We start from the raw sequence: 18,443 nt of genomic DNA, 5'->3' as shown, positions 1-18,443 counted from the left end.
CTTTTTCTCCCATTGGGTCGACTTTTTTCTTATAAAATTGGGAAGATTTTCTCATATTCTTTCGGTTTCTGTAATATTGCAATATTTTCTTGTAAAATAATTACTTTTTTATGTAAAACTGTTACTTTTTAATGCAAACTGGTCAGATTTGTCATAAAAAATTCTGACTTGTATCACATTCTTGCCAATTTTCTTTGTTGTTCTTGTAAAATAATGACATTTTTGGGGCAAAATTATGACAAAAGTCATAATTTTGTAGAGTAAAATTCCGATTATTATAATTTGCCAAAATTGTAAAAGTTTTCTTATAGAATTGTGACTTTTGTCTAGTAAAATTATGACTCTTTTCCTAAAATTGCCCAAATTTTAAGCCTTTTTTGTAAAATTGCGACTGTTATTGGGAAACATTTCTACTTGTATCATAATATTGCGCAAATGTTCAGTTTTTCTTGTAAAATTTTGACTTGCGTTGAGTAAAATGATGACTTTTATTATAATACTGGCAAAGATTTTCTTGTGAAATTGTGACCTTTTCTTGTAAAATTCCAACTCAGTTTTCACAACAAACTTTTTTATATTTGCGTAGCATGTATATATTATTAATATTGTAAATACAAATCATTATATATCTAGGAAGGGTGGTCCTAAAGAGGTAGGCATTTTTTGGAGGTCTCAAGAAGGTCACAAATACCAGAATGTATGTATATGTGTGTGAGTGTGTGTATAAGTGTGTGCGTGCGTGTGTGTGTGTGTTCATGTATTTTTACCCTTCTTGAGACATCAACAAGGAAATGTACCATCTATATGAGGACCGGTGAACAAGTTAGGACCGAAATCATGGTCCCAATACGGAAAAAGAGAGGCAAATACTAGATTCCGTGAACATTGCACCAAAGTCAGCAGAATTTGTTGTTGATTTAATGTGCTTTCAAACGTAAACAGGTGCAAAGGCAGTGATATATGATAAAACAAGACGGCAGCTAAAGAAGGACTTCCCTATTAATCCCCGAAAAAACCCGCCAGGTCAACAGCTGATTTTACGATTTCCGATGCTGACGTAAGACAACCCGCGTCCCATATGTGACCATTGGATGAAAAAATACACTATGGTACTAAGACTATGGTGGCCATTAACAGTTCAAAATGAGGGTGGTCCCAAAATGGACAGATTTTTCAAATTGACTGTGTGTCGGTTTTAAAAGTGCTCCCCCTCTGGTCAACATCTGAAATAACAAGTGTGTGTAACAATTTGAAGTGCTCCCCCTCTGGCCAGCATATATATTAACAAGTGTGTGTAAGAAATTGAAATTTGCCCCCTTTGGCCAAAATTTATTTAAAAAAATACAATAACTATGTATATAGAGACATACTGTAATAACTTGAAGTAAATAATGAAGACTAAAAAACAATTACAAAAAAATAAAAATAAATAATTAACTAAAAGCGGTCTTTTTCTCCCAATGTGTCAACTTTTTTCTAATAAAATTGGGAACAATTTCTTATATTCTTTCTGTTTCTGTAATATTGCAATATTTTCTCGTAAAATTATGACTTTTTTATTGTAAACTTATTACTTTTTAATGCAAAATGGTGACATTTGTCATATACAATTATGACTTTTATCTCAATGTTTCCAATTTTTTGTTTTTCTTGTAAAATAGTGAAATTTTTTCAGTAAAATTATTACTTTTGTCATAATTTTGCCGAGTAAAATTCCGATTATTATTATAACTTGCCAAAATTGTAAAATATTTCTTATAGAATTGTGACTTTTGTCAAGTAAACTTACGACTCTTTTCATGGAATTGCCAACATTTTAAGCTTTTCTTGTAAAATTGCGACTGTTATTGAGTAAAATTCCAACTTTTATCATATTGCAGAAATTTCAGTTTTTCTTGTAAAAGTTTGACTTGTGTTGATTAAAATTACGACTTTTATTATAATACTGCCAAAATGATAATTTTTTCTTGTGAAATTGTGACCTTTTTCTTGTGAAATTGTGACTTTTTTGCTTGTGAAATTCCAACTCCTTTTTCACAACAAGCTTTTTTATATTTGCATAGTTTATATATATTATTAATGTTGTAAATACAAATCGTTATATATCTACAAAGGGTGGTCCTAAAGAGGTAGGCATAAAATATTTTTAAAAATTTTGGCAATATCATAATAATAATCGGAATTTTACTTGGCAAAATTATGACAAAAGTCATAATTTCACTCCAAAAATGTCACTATTTTACCAGAACAACCAAAAAATTGGAAATACTGTGCTAAAAAGTCAAAATTTTATATGACAAATGTCACCATTTTGCGTTAAAAATTCAAAATTGTATATGACAAATGTCACCATTTAGCTTTAAAAAGTCATAATTTCACATAAAAAATTCATATTTTTTACGACAAAATATCGCAATATTACAGAAACAGAAAGAATATGACAAAGTGTTCGCAATTTTATGAGAAAAAAGTCGACACATTGTGAGAAAAGGACTGCTTTTAGTATGTTTTTTTTTGCAATTGGTTTTTAATCTTCATTATTTTTCTCAAGTTATTACAGTATGTCCCTATATGTATATCTTTTTTTTTTTTTAATTCATTTTGGCCAAAGGGGGCGCATTTCAATTTCTGACACACACTTGTCATAATAATAATAATAATAGATTTTATTTGTAAAAAGCACTTTACATTGAGCGAACAACCTCAAAGTGCTACAGTGTATTAAAAAAAAAAGAAGATAATAAAAAAAATACAAATAAAAATGTATTTTTTTAAAATAAGGGTTTTTAACCTTTTTTTAAAGCATCCACAGTCTGTGGTGCCCTCAGGTGGTCAGGGAGAGCATTCCACAGACTTATTACATATTTTGGCCAGAGGGGGAGCACTTCAAATTTTTCACACACTTGTTATTTCATATGTTGACCAGACGGGGAGCACCGTGGACCGTACGTTTGACACCCCCCGCATTACACGGTAGCTGGCAGCATCTCCCACATGAGCAATTAAGCGACGATTAAACCCTCCGACGTTTACGTCAGCATTCATTAAGCGCTAGCGGCATCATAGCAATCAATCGGGCGTCATACTATGCTCACGTGCACATTAGCCCGCCTGGCCGCCGAAGCAAAGAAGCTGTCACTCCCGCCTGCCACTAGAACACCACGGGGGCTCTTTCTTTATCTCCGCAGACAAAGTCGTCATTTTACTCAACGCAAGTCAAAATTTTACAATAAAAACTGAACATTTGTGCAATATTATGATAAAAGTTGAAATTTTACTCAATAGCAGTCACAATTTTACAAGAAATGCTTAACATTTTGGCAATTTTATGAAAAGAGTCGTAATTTTACCCGAAAAAAGTCATCATTTTATAAAAAAAACTTTTAACAATTTTGGCAATATTATAATAACAATCGGAATTTTACTTGGCAAAATTATGACAAAAGTCATCATTTCACTCCAAAAATGTCACTATTTTACCAGAACAACAAAAAAAATTGGAAATAGTGTGCTAAAAAGTCAGAATTTTAAACGACAAATGTCACCATTTTGCATTAAAAAGTCATAATGTCACATAAAAAAGTCATATTTTTACGGGAAAATATCGCAATATTACAGAAACAGAAAGAATATAAGAAATTGTTTCCAATTTTATAAGAAAAAAGTCAACACGTGAGAAAAAGACCGCTTTTAGTTATTTTTTTTGTAATTGTTTTTTAATCTTCATTATTTACTTCAAGTTTTTACAGTATGTCCCTATATGCATATATTTTTTTTTTTTTTAATTAATTTTGGCCAAAAGGGGCGCATTTCAATTTCTGACACACACTTGTTAAAATAATAATAATAATAATAGATGTTATTTTTAAAAACACTTTACATTGAGCGAACAACCTCAAAGTGCTACAGTGTATTAAAAAAAAAAGAAGATAATAAAAAAAAAATACAAATAAAAATGTATTTTTTTAAATAAGGGTTTTTAAGCTTTTTTTAAAGCATCCACAGTCTGTGGTGCCCTCAGGTGGTCAGGGAGAGCGTTCCACAGACTTATTGCATATGTCGGCCAGAGGGGGAGCACTTCAAATTTTTACACACCCTTGTTATTTCATATGTTGACCAGACGGGGAGCACCGTGGACCGTACGTTTGACACCCCCCGCATTACACGGTAGCTGGCAGCATCTCCCACATGAGCAATTAAGCGACGATTAAAACCTCCAACGTTTACGTCAGCATTCATTAAGCGCTAGCGGCATCATAGCAATCAATCAGGCGTCATACTATGCTCGCGTGCACATTAGCCCGCCTGGCCGCCGAAGCAAAGAAGCTGTCACTCCCGCCTGCCACTAGAACACCACGGGGGCTCTTTCTTTATCTCCGCAGACAAAGTCGTCATTTTACTCAACGCAAGTCAAAATTTTACAATAAAAACTGAACATTTGTGCAATATTATGTTAAAAGTTCGAATTTTACTCAATAGCAGTTGCAATTTTACAAGAAATGCTTAACATTTTGGCAATTTTATGAAAAGAGTCGTAATTTTACCCGAAAAAAGTCATCATTTCATACAAAAAACTTTTAACAATTTTGGCAATATTATAATAACAATCGGAATTTTACTTGGCAAAATTATGACAAAAGTCATAATTTCACTCCAAAAATTTCACTATTTTACCAGAACAACAAAAAAAAAATGGAAATATTGTGCGAAAAAGTCAGAATTTTATATGACAAATGTCACCATTTTGCATTAAAAAGTCATAATGTCACATAAAAAAGTCATATTTTTACGAGAAAATATCGCAATATTACAGAAACAGAAAGAATATAAGAAATTGTTTCCAATTTTATAAGAAAAAAGTCAACACGTGAGAAAAAGACCGCTTTTTGTTATTTTTTTTGTAATTGTTTTTTAATCTTCATTATCTACTTCAAGTTTTTACAGTATGTCCCTATATGCATATATTTTTATTTTTTTTTAATTAATTTTGGCCAAAGGGGGCGCATTTCAATTTCTGACACACACTTGTCATAATAATAATAATAATAGATTTTATTTGTAAAAAAAACACTTTACATTGAGCGAACAACCTCAAAGTGCTACAGTGTATTAAAAAAAAAAGAAGATAATAAAAAAAAATACAAATAAAAATGTATTTTTTTAAAATAAGGGTTTTTAAGCTTTTTTTAAAGCATCCACAGTCTGTGGTGCCCTCAGGTGGTCAGGGAGATCATTCCACAGACTTATTGCATATGTTGGCCAGAGGGGGAGCACTTCCAATTTTTACACACCCTTGTTATTTCATATGTTGACCAGACGGGGAGCACCTTGGACCGTACGTTTGACACCCCCCGCATTACACGGTAGCTGGCAGCATCTCCCACATGAGCAATTAAGCGACGATTAAACCCTCCGACGTTTACGTCAGCATTCATTAAGCGCTAGCGGCATCATAGCAATCAATCAGGCGTCATACTATGCTCGCGTGCACATTAGCCCGCCCGGCCGCCGAAGCAAAGAAGCTGTCACTCCCGCCTGCCACTAGAACACCACGGAGGCTCTTTCTTTATCTCCACTGACAAAGTCGTCATTTTACTCAACGCAAGTCAAAATTTTACAATAAAAACTGAACATTTGTGCAATATTATGATAAAAGTTGGAATTTTACTCAATAGCAGTCGCAATTTTACAAGAAATGCTTAACATTTTGGCAATTTTATGAAAAGAGTCGTAATTTTACCCGAAAAAAGTCATCATTTTATAAAAAAAACTTTTAACAATTTTGGCAATATTATAATAACAATCGGAATTTTACTTGGCAAAATTATGACAAAAGTCATCATTTCACTCCAAAAATTTCACTATTTTACCAGAACAACAAAAAAAATTGGAAATATTGTGCTAAAAAGTCAGAATTTTATACGACAAATGTCACCATTTTGCATTAAAAAGTCATAATGTCACATAAAAAAGTCATATTTTTACGGGAAAATATCGCAATATTACAGAAACAGAAATAATATAAGAAATTGTTTCCAATTTTATAAGAAAAAAGTCAACACGTGAGAAAAAGACCGCTTTTAGTTATTTTTTTTGTAATTGTTTTTTAATCTTCATTATTTACTTCAAGTTTTTACAGTATGTCCCTATATGCATATATATATATTTTTTTTAATTAATTTTGGCCAAAAGGTGCGCATTTCAATTTCTGACACACACTTGTTAAAATAATAATAATAATAGATTTTATTTGTAAAAAAACACTTTACATTGAGCGAACAACCTCAAAGTGCTACAGTGTATTAAAAAAAAAAGAAGATAAAAAAAAAAAAATACAAATAAAAATGTATTTTTTTAAAATAAGGGTTTTTAAGCTTTTTTTAAAACACCCACAGTCTGTGGTGCCCTCAGGTGGTCAGGGAGAGCATTCCACAGACTTATTGCATATGTTGGCCAGAGGGGGAGCACTTCAAATTTTTACACACACTTGTTATTTCATATGTTGACCAGACGGGGAGCACCGTGGACCGTACGTTTGACACCCCCCGCATTACACGGTAGCTGGCAGCATCTCCCACATGAGCAATTAAGCGACGATTAAACTCTCCGACGTTTACGTCAGCATTCATTAAGCGCTAGCGGCATCATAGCAATCAATCAGGCGTCATACTATGCTCACGTGCACATTAGCCCGCCCGGCCGCCGAAGCAAAGAAGCTGTCACTCCCGCCTGCCACTAGAACACCACGGGGGCTCTTTCTTTATCTCCGCAGACAAAGTCGTCATTTTACTCAACGCAAGTCAAAATTTTACAATAAAAACTGAACATTTGTGCAATATTATGATAAAAGTTGGAATTTTACTCAATAGCAGTCGCAATTTTACAAGAAATGCTTAACATTTTGGCAATTTTATGAAAAGAGTCGTAATTTTACCCCAAAAAAGTCATCATTTTATAAAAAAAACTTTTAACAATTTTGGCAATATTATAATAACAATCGGAATTTTACTTGGCAAAATTATGACAAAAGTCATCATTTCACTCCAAAAATGTCACTATTTTACCAGAACAACCAAAAATTTTGGAAATATTGTGCTAAAAAGTCAGAATTTTATATGACAAATGTCACCATTTTTCATTAAAAAGTCATAATGTCACATAAAAAAAGTCATATTTTTATGAGGAAATATCACAATATTACAGAAACAGAAAAAATATAAGAAATTGTTCACGTGAGAAAAAGACCGCTTTTAGTTATTTTTTTTGTAATTGTTTTTTAATTTTCATTATTTACTTCAAGTTTTTACAGTATGTCCCTATATGCATATATATATATATTTTTAAATTAATTTTGGCCAAAGGGGCGCATTTCAATTTCTGACACACACTTGTTATAATAATAATAATAATAGATTTTATTTGTAAAAATCACTTTACATTGAGCGAACAACCTCAAAGTGCTACAGTGTATTAAAAAAAAAAGAAGATAATAAAAAAAAATACAAATAAAAATGTATTTTTTTAAAATAAGGGTTTTTAAGCTTTATTTAAAGCATCCACAGTCTGTGGTGCCCTCAGGTGGTCAGGGAGAGCGTTCCACAGACTTATTACATATGTTGGCCAGAGGGGGAGCACTTCCAATTTTTACACACCCTTGTTATATCATATGTTGACCAGACGGGGAGCACCGTGGACCGTACGTTTGACACCCCCCGCATTACACGGTAGCTGGCAGCATCTCCCACATGAGCAATTAAGCGACGATTAAACCCTCCGACGTTTACGTCAGCATTCATTAAGCGCTAGCGGCATCATAGCAATCAATCAGGCGTCATACTATGCTCACGTGCACATTAGCCCGCCCGGCCGCCGAAGCAAAGAAGCTGTCACTCCCGCCTGCCACTAGAACACCACGGGGGCTCTTTCTTTATCTCCGCAGACAAAGTCGTCATTTTACTCAACGCAAGTCAAAATTTTACAATAAAAACTGAACATTTGTGCAATATTATGATAAAAGTTGGAATTTTACTCAATAGCAGTCGCAATTTTACAAGAAATGCTTAACATTTTGGCAATTTTATGAAAAGAGTCGTAATTTTACCCGAAAAAAGTCATCATTTTATACAAAAAACTTTTAACAATTTTGGCAATATTATAATAACAATCGGAATTTTACTTGGCAAAATTATGACAAAAGTCATAATTTCACTCCAAAAATTTCACTATTTTACCAGAACAACAAAAAATTTTGGAAATATTGTGCTAAAAAGTCAGAATTTTATATGACAAATGTCACCATTTTGCATTAAAAAGTCATAATGTCACATAAAAAAGTCATATTTTTACGAGAAAATATCGCAATATTACAGAAACAGAAAGAATATATGAAATTGTTTCCAATTTTATAAGAAAAAAGTCAACACGTGAGAAAAAGACCGCTTTTAGTTATTTTTTTTGTAATTGTTTTTTAATCTTCATTATTTACTTCAAGTTTTTACAGTATGTCCCTATATGCATATATATATATTTTTTTAAATTAATTTTGGCCAAAAGGGGCGCATTTCAATTTGTGACACACACTTGTTAAAATAATAATAATAATAGATTTTATTTGTAAAAAAACACTTTACATTGAGCGAACAACCTCAAAGTGCTACAGTGTATTAAAAAAAAAAGAAGATAATAAAAAAAAATACAAATAAAAATGTATTTTTTTAAAATAAGGGTTTTTAAGCTTTTTTTAAAGCATCCACAGTCTGTGGTGCCCTCAGGTGGTCAGGGAGAGCGTTCCACAGACTTATTGCATATGTTGGCCAGAGGGGGAGCACTTCAAATTTTTACACATACTTGTTATTTCATATGTTGACCAGACGGGGAGCACCGTGGACCGTACGTTTGACACCCCCCGCATTACACGGTAGCTGGCAGCATCTCCCACATGAGCAATTAAGCGACGATTAAACCCTCCGACGTTTACGTCAGCATTCATTAAGCGCTAGCGGCATCATAGCAATCAATCAGGCGTCATACTATGCTCACGTGCACATTAGCCCGCCCGGCCGCCGAAGCAAAGAAGCTGTCACTCCCGCCTGCCACTAGAACACCACGGGGGCTCTTTCTTTATCTCCGCAGACAAAGTCGTCATTTTACTCAACGCAAGTCAAAATTTTACAATAAAAACTGAACATTTGTGCAATATTATGATAAAAGTTCGAATTTTACTCAATAGCAGTTGCAATTTTACAAGAAATGCTTAACATTTTGGCAATTTTATGAAAAGAGTCGTAATTTTACCCGAAAAAAGTCATCATTTTATACAAAAAACTTTTAACAATTTTGGCAATATTATAATAACAATCGGAATTTTACCTGGCAAAATTATGACAAAAGTCATCATTTCACTCCAAAAATGTCACTATTTTACCAGAACAACAACAAAAAAATTGGAAATATTGTGCTAAAAAGTCAGAATTTTATACGACAAATGTCACCATTTTGCATTAAAAAGTCATAATGTCACATAAAAAAGTCATATTTTTACGAGAAAATATCGCAATATTACAGAAACAGAAAGAATATAAGAAATTGTTTCCAATTTTATAAGAAAAAAGTCAACACGTGAGAAAAAGACCGCTTTTAGTTATTTTTTTGTAATTGTATTTTAATCTTCATTATTTAATTCAAGTTTTTACAGTATGTCCCTATATGCATATATTTTTATTTTTTTTTTATTAATTTTGGCCAAAAGGGGCGCATTTCAATTTCTGACACACACTTGTTAAAATAACAATAATAATAGATTTTATTTGTAAAAACACTTTACATTGAGCGAACAACCTCAAAGTGCTACAGTGTATTAAAAAAAAAAGAAGATAATAATAAAAAATACAAATAAAAATGTATTTTTTTTAAATAAGGGTTTTTAAGCTTTTTTTAAATCATCCACAGTCTGTGGTGCCCTCAGGTGGTCAGGGAGAGCGTTCCACAGACTTATTACATATGTTGGCCAGAGGGGGAGCACTTCAAATTCTTACACACCCTTGTTATTTCATATGTTGACCAGACGGGGAGCACCGTGGACCGTACGTTTGACACCCCCCGCATTACACGGTAGCTGGCCGCATCTCCCACATGAGCAATTAAGCGACGATTAAACCCTCCGACGTTTACGTCAGCATTCATTAAGCGCTAGCGGCATCATAGCAATCAATCAGGCGTCATACTATGCTCACGTGCACATTAGCCCGCCTGGCCGCCGAAGCAAAGAAGCTGTCACTCCCGCCTGCCACTAGAACACCACGGAGGCTCTTTCTTTATCTCCACTGTGAGTCTTCTTGCTCGGCCTCTCAGCGTCCCCTTTCTCTCTCTCTCTCTCTCTCTCTCACTCCACATGCATTCTTGTTGAATTATGAAAAAAGCAAACGTAATTATTTTTGATTTCCCGTTTTGCCGGAGCAGTGCATTTGGCCCGCCCGTCTTCCTCCCGCCCTCCCTCAACCCCCGTGATTGAGGGCTAATGAAAAAGCTGTCCTGAGCGTCGCCGCCTCCCCCGTATCCATTAGGAATAATTAGACGGGAACAATTTTGATGCGGGTAACCTCGGCGAGTGTGGCTAATGGCGTTATAAATTGCTCCTTGTCCTGGGCCCGGCGAGCGTCGGCGCGCGCCACGGAGGTGACGGCGGCGGTGGGGGCGAGACGCTTAATTCAAAAGCACTCTGTCAACAGCGCTGATTTGTGTGCTTAATGAGAGCGTTTAAAACAACAGGCGCGGCTCATGCATCCTAATGCCCGTGGCAGGAGCGGGTTCGATAAAGAGGCTTGTCCACCATAATTAGCCGCGACAAACGCTCAGGATTAAGAGACACCACCCCCCCGTCCCCCCCCATCCTCCCTCCCGCCATGTTTGCTCTCACTGACTGACTTTCCCCTTAAAGTCCTCCCCTCTCTTCAACTTGCTGCTTTGTGTCGTCGCTCACGGCTTTAGACTTTGTGTGTTTGTGTCATTATTTGACGCTAACTTTTGCGACTGGACGAGACTGCACCATTTCACCCAACATGTGGCGTTTGCTCGGTGCGTCAAAATAAACTTCAAATTATCCATTTTTATATATGATTAAGATTGATATTAATATTTCCATCCATCCATCCATTTTCTTACCGCTTATTCCCTTCGGGGTGGCGGGGGGCGCTATCTCAGCTACAATCGGGCGGAATATTTTTAAATTTTAAATATTTCTATTTATTTATTTTTGTAAATGTTTTATTTGTTTTTTGTTTTTTTGCTTCAGCTGTTACATACACTATACTATTGTACATGGTCATTGGGATTTGTTACATATTATATAAGAATGTTATTTAATAATGTATTTTATCCGTATATGACTTGATGATCTCCTGCTGGCCCCACTATGGACTGGACTCTCACACTATTATGTTAGATCCACTATGGACTGGACTCTCACTATTATGTTAGATCCACTATGGACTGGACTCTCACACTATTATGTTAGATCCACTATGGACTGGACTCTCACTATTATGTTAGATCCACTATGGACTGGACTCTCACTATTATGTTAGATCCACTATGGACTGGACTCTCACTATTATGTTAGATCCACTATGGACTGGACTCTCACACTATTATGTTAGATCCACTATGGACTGAACTGTCACACTATTATGTTGAATCCACTATGGACTGGACTTTAACTATTATGTTAGATCCACTATGGACTGGACTCTCACACTATTATGTTAGATCCACTATGGACTGGACTCTCACTATTATGTTAGATCCACTATGGACTGGACTCTCACACTATTATGTTAGATCCACTATGGACTGGACTCTCACTATTATGTTAGATTCACAATGGACTGTACTCTCACTATTATGTTAGATCCACTATGGACTGGACTCTCACACTATTATGTTAGCTCTACTATGGACTGGACTCTCACTATTATGTTAGATTCACTATGGACTGTACTCTCACTATTATGTTAGATCCACTATGGACTGGACTCTCACTATTATGTTAGATCCACTATGGACTGGACTCTCACTATTATGTTAGATTCACTATGGACTGTACTCTCACTATTATGTTGGATCCACTATGGACTGGACTCTCACACTATTATGTTAGCTCTACTATGGACTGGACTCTCACTATTAGGTTAGATTCACTATGGACTGTACTCTCACTATTATGTTAGATCCACTATGGACTGGACTCTCACACTATTATGTTAGCTCTACTATGGACTGGACTCTCACTATTATGTTAGATTCACTATGGACTGTACTCTCACTATTATGTTAGATCCACTATGGACTGGACTCTCACTATTATGTTAGATTCACTATGGACTGTACTCTCGCTATTATGTTGGATCCACTATGGACTGGACTCTCACACTATTATGTTAGCTCTACTATGGACTGGACTCTCACTATTAGGTTAGATTCACTATGGACTGTACTCTCACTATTATGTTAGATCCACTATGGACTGGATTCTCACACTATTATGTTAGATCCACTATGGACTGGACTCTCACTATTAGGTTAGATTCACTATGGACTGTACTCTCACTATTATGTTGGATCCACTATGGACTGGACTCTCACACTATTATGTTAGCTCTACTATGGACTGGACTCTCACTATTAGGTTAGATTCACTATGGACTGTACTCTCACTATTATGTTAGATCCACTATGGACTGGACTCTCACACTATTATGTTAGATCCACTATGGACTGGACTCTCACACTATTATGTTAGATCCACTATGGACTGGATTCTCACACTATTATGTTAGATCCACTATGGACTGGATTCTCACTATTATGTTAGATCCACTATGGACTGGACGCTCACACTATTATGTTAGATCCACTTTGGACTGGACTCTCACTATTATGTTAGATCCACTATGAACTGGACTCTCACTATTATGTTAGATCCACTATGGACTGGACTCTCACACTATTATGTTAGATCCACTTTGGACTGGACTCTCACACTATCATGTTAGATCCACTATGGACTGGACTCTCACTATTATGTTAGAATCACTATGGACTGGACTCTCACACTATTATGTTAGATCCACTATGGACTGGACTCTCACACTATTATGTTAGATCCACTATGGACTGGACTCTCTCACTATTATGTTAGATCCACTATGGACTGGACTCTCACTATTATGTTAGATCCATTATGGACTGGACTCTCACTATTATGTTAGATCCACTATGGACTGGACTCTCACTATTATGTTAGATCCACTATGGACTGGACTCTCACTATTATGTTAGATCCACTATGGACTGGACTCTCACACTATTATGTTAGATCCACTATGGACTGAACTGTCACACTATTATGTTAGATCCACTATGGACTGGACTTTAACTATTATGTTAGATCCACTATGGACTGGACTCTCACACTATTATGTTAGATCCACTATGGACTGGACTCTCACTATTATGTTAGATCCACTATGGACTGGACTCTCACACTATTATGTTAGATCCACTATGGACTGGACTCTCACTATTATGTTAGATTCACAATGGACTGTACTCTCACTATTATGTTAGATCCACTATGGACTGGACTCTCACACTATTATGTTAGCTCTACTATGGACTGGACTCTCACTATTATGTTAGATTCACTATGGACTGTACTCTCACTATTATGTTAGATCCACTATGGACTGGACTCTCACTATTATGTTAGATTCACTATGGACTGTACTCTCACTATTATGTTGGATCCACTATGGACTGGACTCTCACACTATTATGTTAGCTCTACTATGGACTGGACTCTCACTATTAGGTTAGATTCACTATGGACTGTACTCTCACTATTATGTTAGATCCACTATGGACTGGACTCTCACACTATTATGTTAGCTCTACTATGGACTGGACTCTCACTATTATGTTAGATTCACTATGGACTGTACTCTCACTATTATGTTAGATCCACTATGGACTGGACTCTCACTATTATGTTAGATACACTATGGACTGTACTCTCACTATTATGTTGGATCCACTATGGACTGGACTCTCAGACTATTATGTTAGCTCTACTATGGACTGGACTCTCACTATTAGGTTAGATTCACTATGGACTGTACTCTCACTATTATGTTAGATCCACTATGGACTGGATTCTCACTATTATGTTAGATCCACTATGGACTGGACTCTCACACTATTATGTTAGATCCACTATGGACTGGACTCTCACACTATTATGTTAGATCCACTATGGACTGGATTCTCACACTATTATGTTAGATCCACTATGGACTGGATTCTCACTATTATGTTAGATCCACTATGGACTGGACGCTCACACTATTATGTTAGATCCACTTTGGACTGGACTCTCACTATTATGTTAGATCCACTATGAACTGGACTCTCACTATTATGTTAGATCCACTATGGGCTGGACTCTCACACTATTATGTTAGATCCACTATGGACTGGACTCTCACACTATCATGTTAGATCCACTATGGACTGGACTCTCACTATTATGTTAGAATCACTATGGACTGGACTCTCACACTATTATGTTAGATCCACTATGGACTGGACTCTCACTATTATGTTAGATCCACTATGGACTGGACTCTTACTATTATGTTAGATCCACTATGGACTGGACTCTCACTATAATGTTAGATCCACTATGGACTGGACTTTCACAATATTATATTAGATTCACTATGGACTGGACTCTCACACTATTATGTTAGATCCACTATGGACTGGATTCTCACACTATTATGTTAGATCCACTATGGACTGGACTCTCACACTATTATGTTGGATCCACTATGGACTGGACTCTCACTATTATGTTAGATCCACTATGGACAGGACTCTCACTATTATGTTAGATCCACTATGGACTGGACTCTCACTATTATGTTAGATCCACTATGGACTGGACTCTCACTATTATGTTAGATCCACTATGGACTGGACTCTCACTATTATGTTAGATCCACTATGGACTGGACTCTCACTATTATGTTAGATCCACTATGGACTGGACTTTCACAATATTATGTTAGATCCACTATGGACTGGACTCTCACTGTTATGTTAGATCCACTATGGACTGGACTCTCCCTATTATGTTAGATCCACTATGGACTGGACTTTAAAAAAAATGTATATATATATATAAATATATATATATATATACAAATATTATCCAATCATGCCAATTATATTATTATATGCTGTATTGCAAAACAATTTTTGTTAGATAAAAACACATGTTTGTTTTTATACATTTTTAATTGTATTATTTTGTCAAAAACATTAACTTTTATACTTTACTTTATAACATTAGTTTTTAAACCAAAATGCATCCGTTCTCCCTTTTCTGTCCACACACTGAGTCTGCTTGTGAGTACTCTGAGATTGTGCGCTGCCGAACATGCTCCTCTGCTGGTAAAACCAGCAATGTCACCACGTGACGGCCGTCATGCTCATAAAAAATAATAATATGGCGAACCGGTACTTTTCAAACAGAGTATAGTACCGTTTTTGAGAGGCGGAGGGGGGGACCGGTACTTTTTAGAGGCGGTATAGTACCGGATATGGTTCATTAGTATCGCGGTATACTGTACAACCCTAGTAGATACTGTATGTGTTACATTGGAAGCTGCGTGAAGGAATAAGAAGTTTTATGCCAGACATCCTGTTTGAGTAAAAATAGTTTTTTACCAACATTTTGTAAACACAAAGGCACCAGAGAGAGAAAGAGAAAGAGAAAGAGAGAGACAGAGGCATGACTGATGAAAGCAGACACTGGCAAGTAGAAAGCGACACTGTAAAAGCAAGATTTCCAGCGCCAGGGAGCTGCAGCAGTGTAAAACAGTTAAGGGAGTCTCCAGTGGACGTTTTAATCAGGCGCGTCCTGCAGAAGGTCCTTCGGAGGACTGTCTGGCTGTAATGGATGGACAAGGAGAGAGAGTGACAGAGGCAGGGTTCGCTCTAAAAGGCGCTCGCTTCCCCGCCGGTAAATGCATGCTGACAAGATTAATTGAGCATTACGGATGGCAAAGTCTGAAACCTGCACCGCACTGGAACACACACTTGGTGCAGAGACAACAAACAGGACACACTTTGTATGTTGTCTGCACCCAACACACACACACACACACACATGCACGGACGCAAGCACACATTATTGTATTTCTTACCTTCTTGAGACCGCCAATGCCAAATTCGGACTTTGGTGCAATGTTCACGGAATCTAGTATTTGCCTCTCTAATAGATGCAGTGTTTTTTCCGTATTGGGACCATGAATTCGGTCCTAAGTTGTTCACCGGTCCTCATATGGAAGGTACTTTTCCTTGTTGATGTCTCAAGAAGGGTAGCAATACAAGAACACACAAACACATACATTCTTGTATTTCTTACCTTCTTAAGACCTCTGATAAATGGCTACCTCTTTAGGACCACCCTTTCTGGATGTATGAAGATTTGTATTTACAACATTAATAATATATACATACTATGCAAATATAAAAAAAGCTTGTTGTGAGAACTGAGTTGGAATTTCACAAGCAAAAAGGTCACAATTTCACAAGAAAAACTTAGAATTTTGGCAGTAGTATAATAGGAGACGGAATTGTAATCAACGCAAGTCTAAATTTTACAAGAAACACTGAACATTTGCGCAATATTATGATAAAAGTTGGAATTTTACTCAATAACAGTCGCAATTTCACAAGAAAAGCTTAAAATGTTGGTAATTTTGTGAAAATAGTCTTTTTACACGACAAAAGTCACAATTTTATAAGAAAACTTTAACAATTTTGGCAAATTATAATATTAATCGGAATTGTACTTGGCAAAATGTCGCTATTTTACAAGAACAGCAAAAAAATTGGAAATATTGTGATAAAAGTCAGAATTTTATACAACAAATGTCACCATTTTGCATTAATAAGTAATACGTTTTCATTAAAAAAAGTAATAATTTTACGAGAAAATATTGCAATATTACAGAAACAGAAAGAATATGAGAAATTGTTCCCAATTTTATAAAAAAAAAAGCACTTTTAATCAACAACAAATTCTGACTTTGGTGCAATGTTCACGGAATCTAGTATTTGCCTCTCTAATAGATGCAGTGTTTTTTCCGTATCGGGACCATGAATTCGATCCTAACTTGTTCACCGGTCCTCATATGGAAGGTACTTTTCCTTGTTGATGTCTCAAGAAGGGTAGCAATACAAGAACACACACACACACATACATTCTTGTATTTCTTACCTTCTTAAGACCTCTGATAAATGGCTACCTCTTTAGGACCACCCTTTCTGGATGTATGAAGATTTGTATTTACAACATTAATAATATATACATACTATGCAAATATAAAAAAAGCTTGTTGTGAGAACTGAGTTGGAATTTCACAAGCAAAAAGGTCACAATTTCACAAGAAAAACTTAGAATTTTGGCAGTAGTATAATAGGAGACAGAATTGTAATCAACGCGAGTCTAAATTTTACAAGAAAAACTGAACATTTGCGCAATATTATGATAAAAGTTGGAATTTTACTCAATAACAGTCGCAATTTCACAAGAAAAGCTTCAAATGTTGGTAATTTTGTGAAAAGAGTCTTTTTACACGACAAAAGTCACAATTTTATAAGAAAACTTTAACAATTTTGGCAAATTATAATATTAATATGAATTGTACTTGGCAAAATGTCACTATTTTACAAAAACAACAAAAAAATTGGAAATATTATGATAAAAGTCAGAATTGTATACGACAAATGTCACCATTTTGCATTAATAAGTAATACGTTTTCATTAAAAAAGTAATAATTTTAAGAGAAAATATTGCAATATTACAGAAACAGAAAGAATATGAGAAATTGTTCCCAATTTTATATAAAAAAAGCACATTAAATCAACAACAAATTCTGACTTTGGTGCAATGTTCACAGAATCTAGTATTTGCCTCTCTAATAGATGCAGTGTTTTTTCCGTATTGGGACCATGAATTCGGTCCTAAGTTGTTCACCGGTCCTCATATGGAAGGTACTTTTCCTTGTTGATGTCTCAAGAAGGGTAGCAATACAAGAACACACACACACATACACTCTTGTATTTCTTACCTTCTTAAGACCTCTGATAAATGGCTACCTCTTTAGGACCACCCTTAATGGATGTATGAAGATTTGTATTTACAACATTAATAATATATACATACTATGCAAATATAAAAAAAGCTTGTTGTGAGAACTGAGTTGGAATTTCACAAGCAAAAAGGTCACAATTTCACAAGAAAAACTTAGAATTTTGGCAGTAGTATAATAGGAGACGGAATTGTAATCAACGCGAGTCTAAATTTTACAAGAAA

Source organism: Entelurus aequoreus, linkage group LG11 (assembly GCF_033978785.1).
Source record: "Entelurus aequoreus isolate RoL-2023_Sb linkage group LG11, RoL_Eaeq_v1.1, whole genome shotgun sequence".
In the NCBI taxonomy this organism is placed as follows: Eukaryota; Metazoa; Chordata; class Actinopteri; order Syngnathiformes; family Syngnathidae; genus Entelurus; species Entelurus aequoreus.
This window is presented reverse-complemented; position numbering follows the sequence as displayed.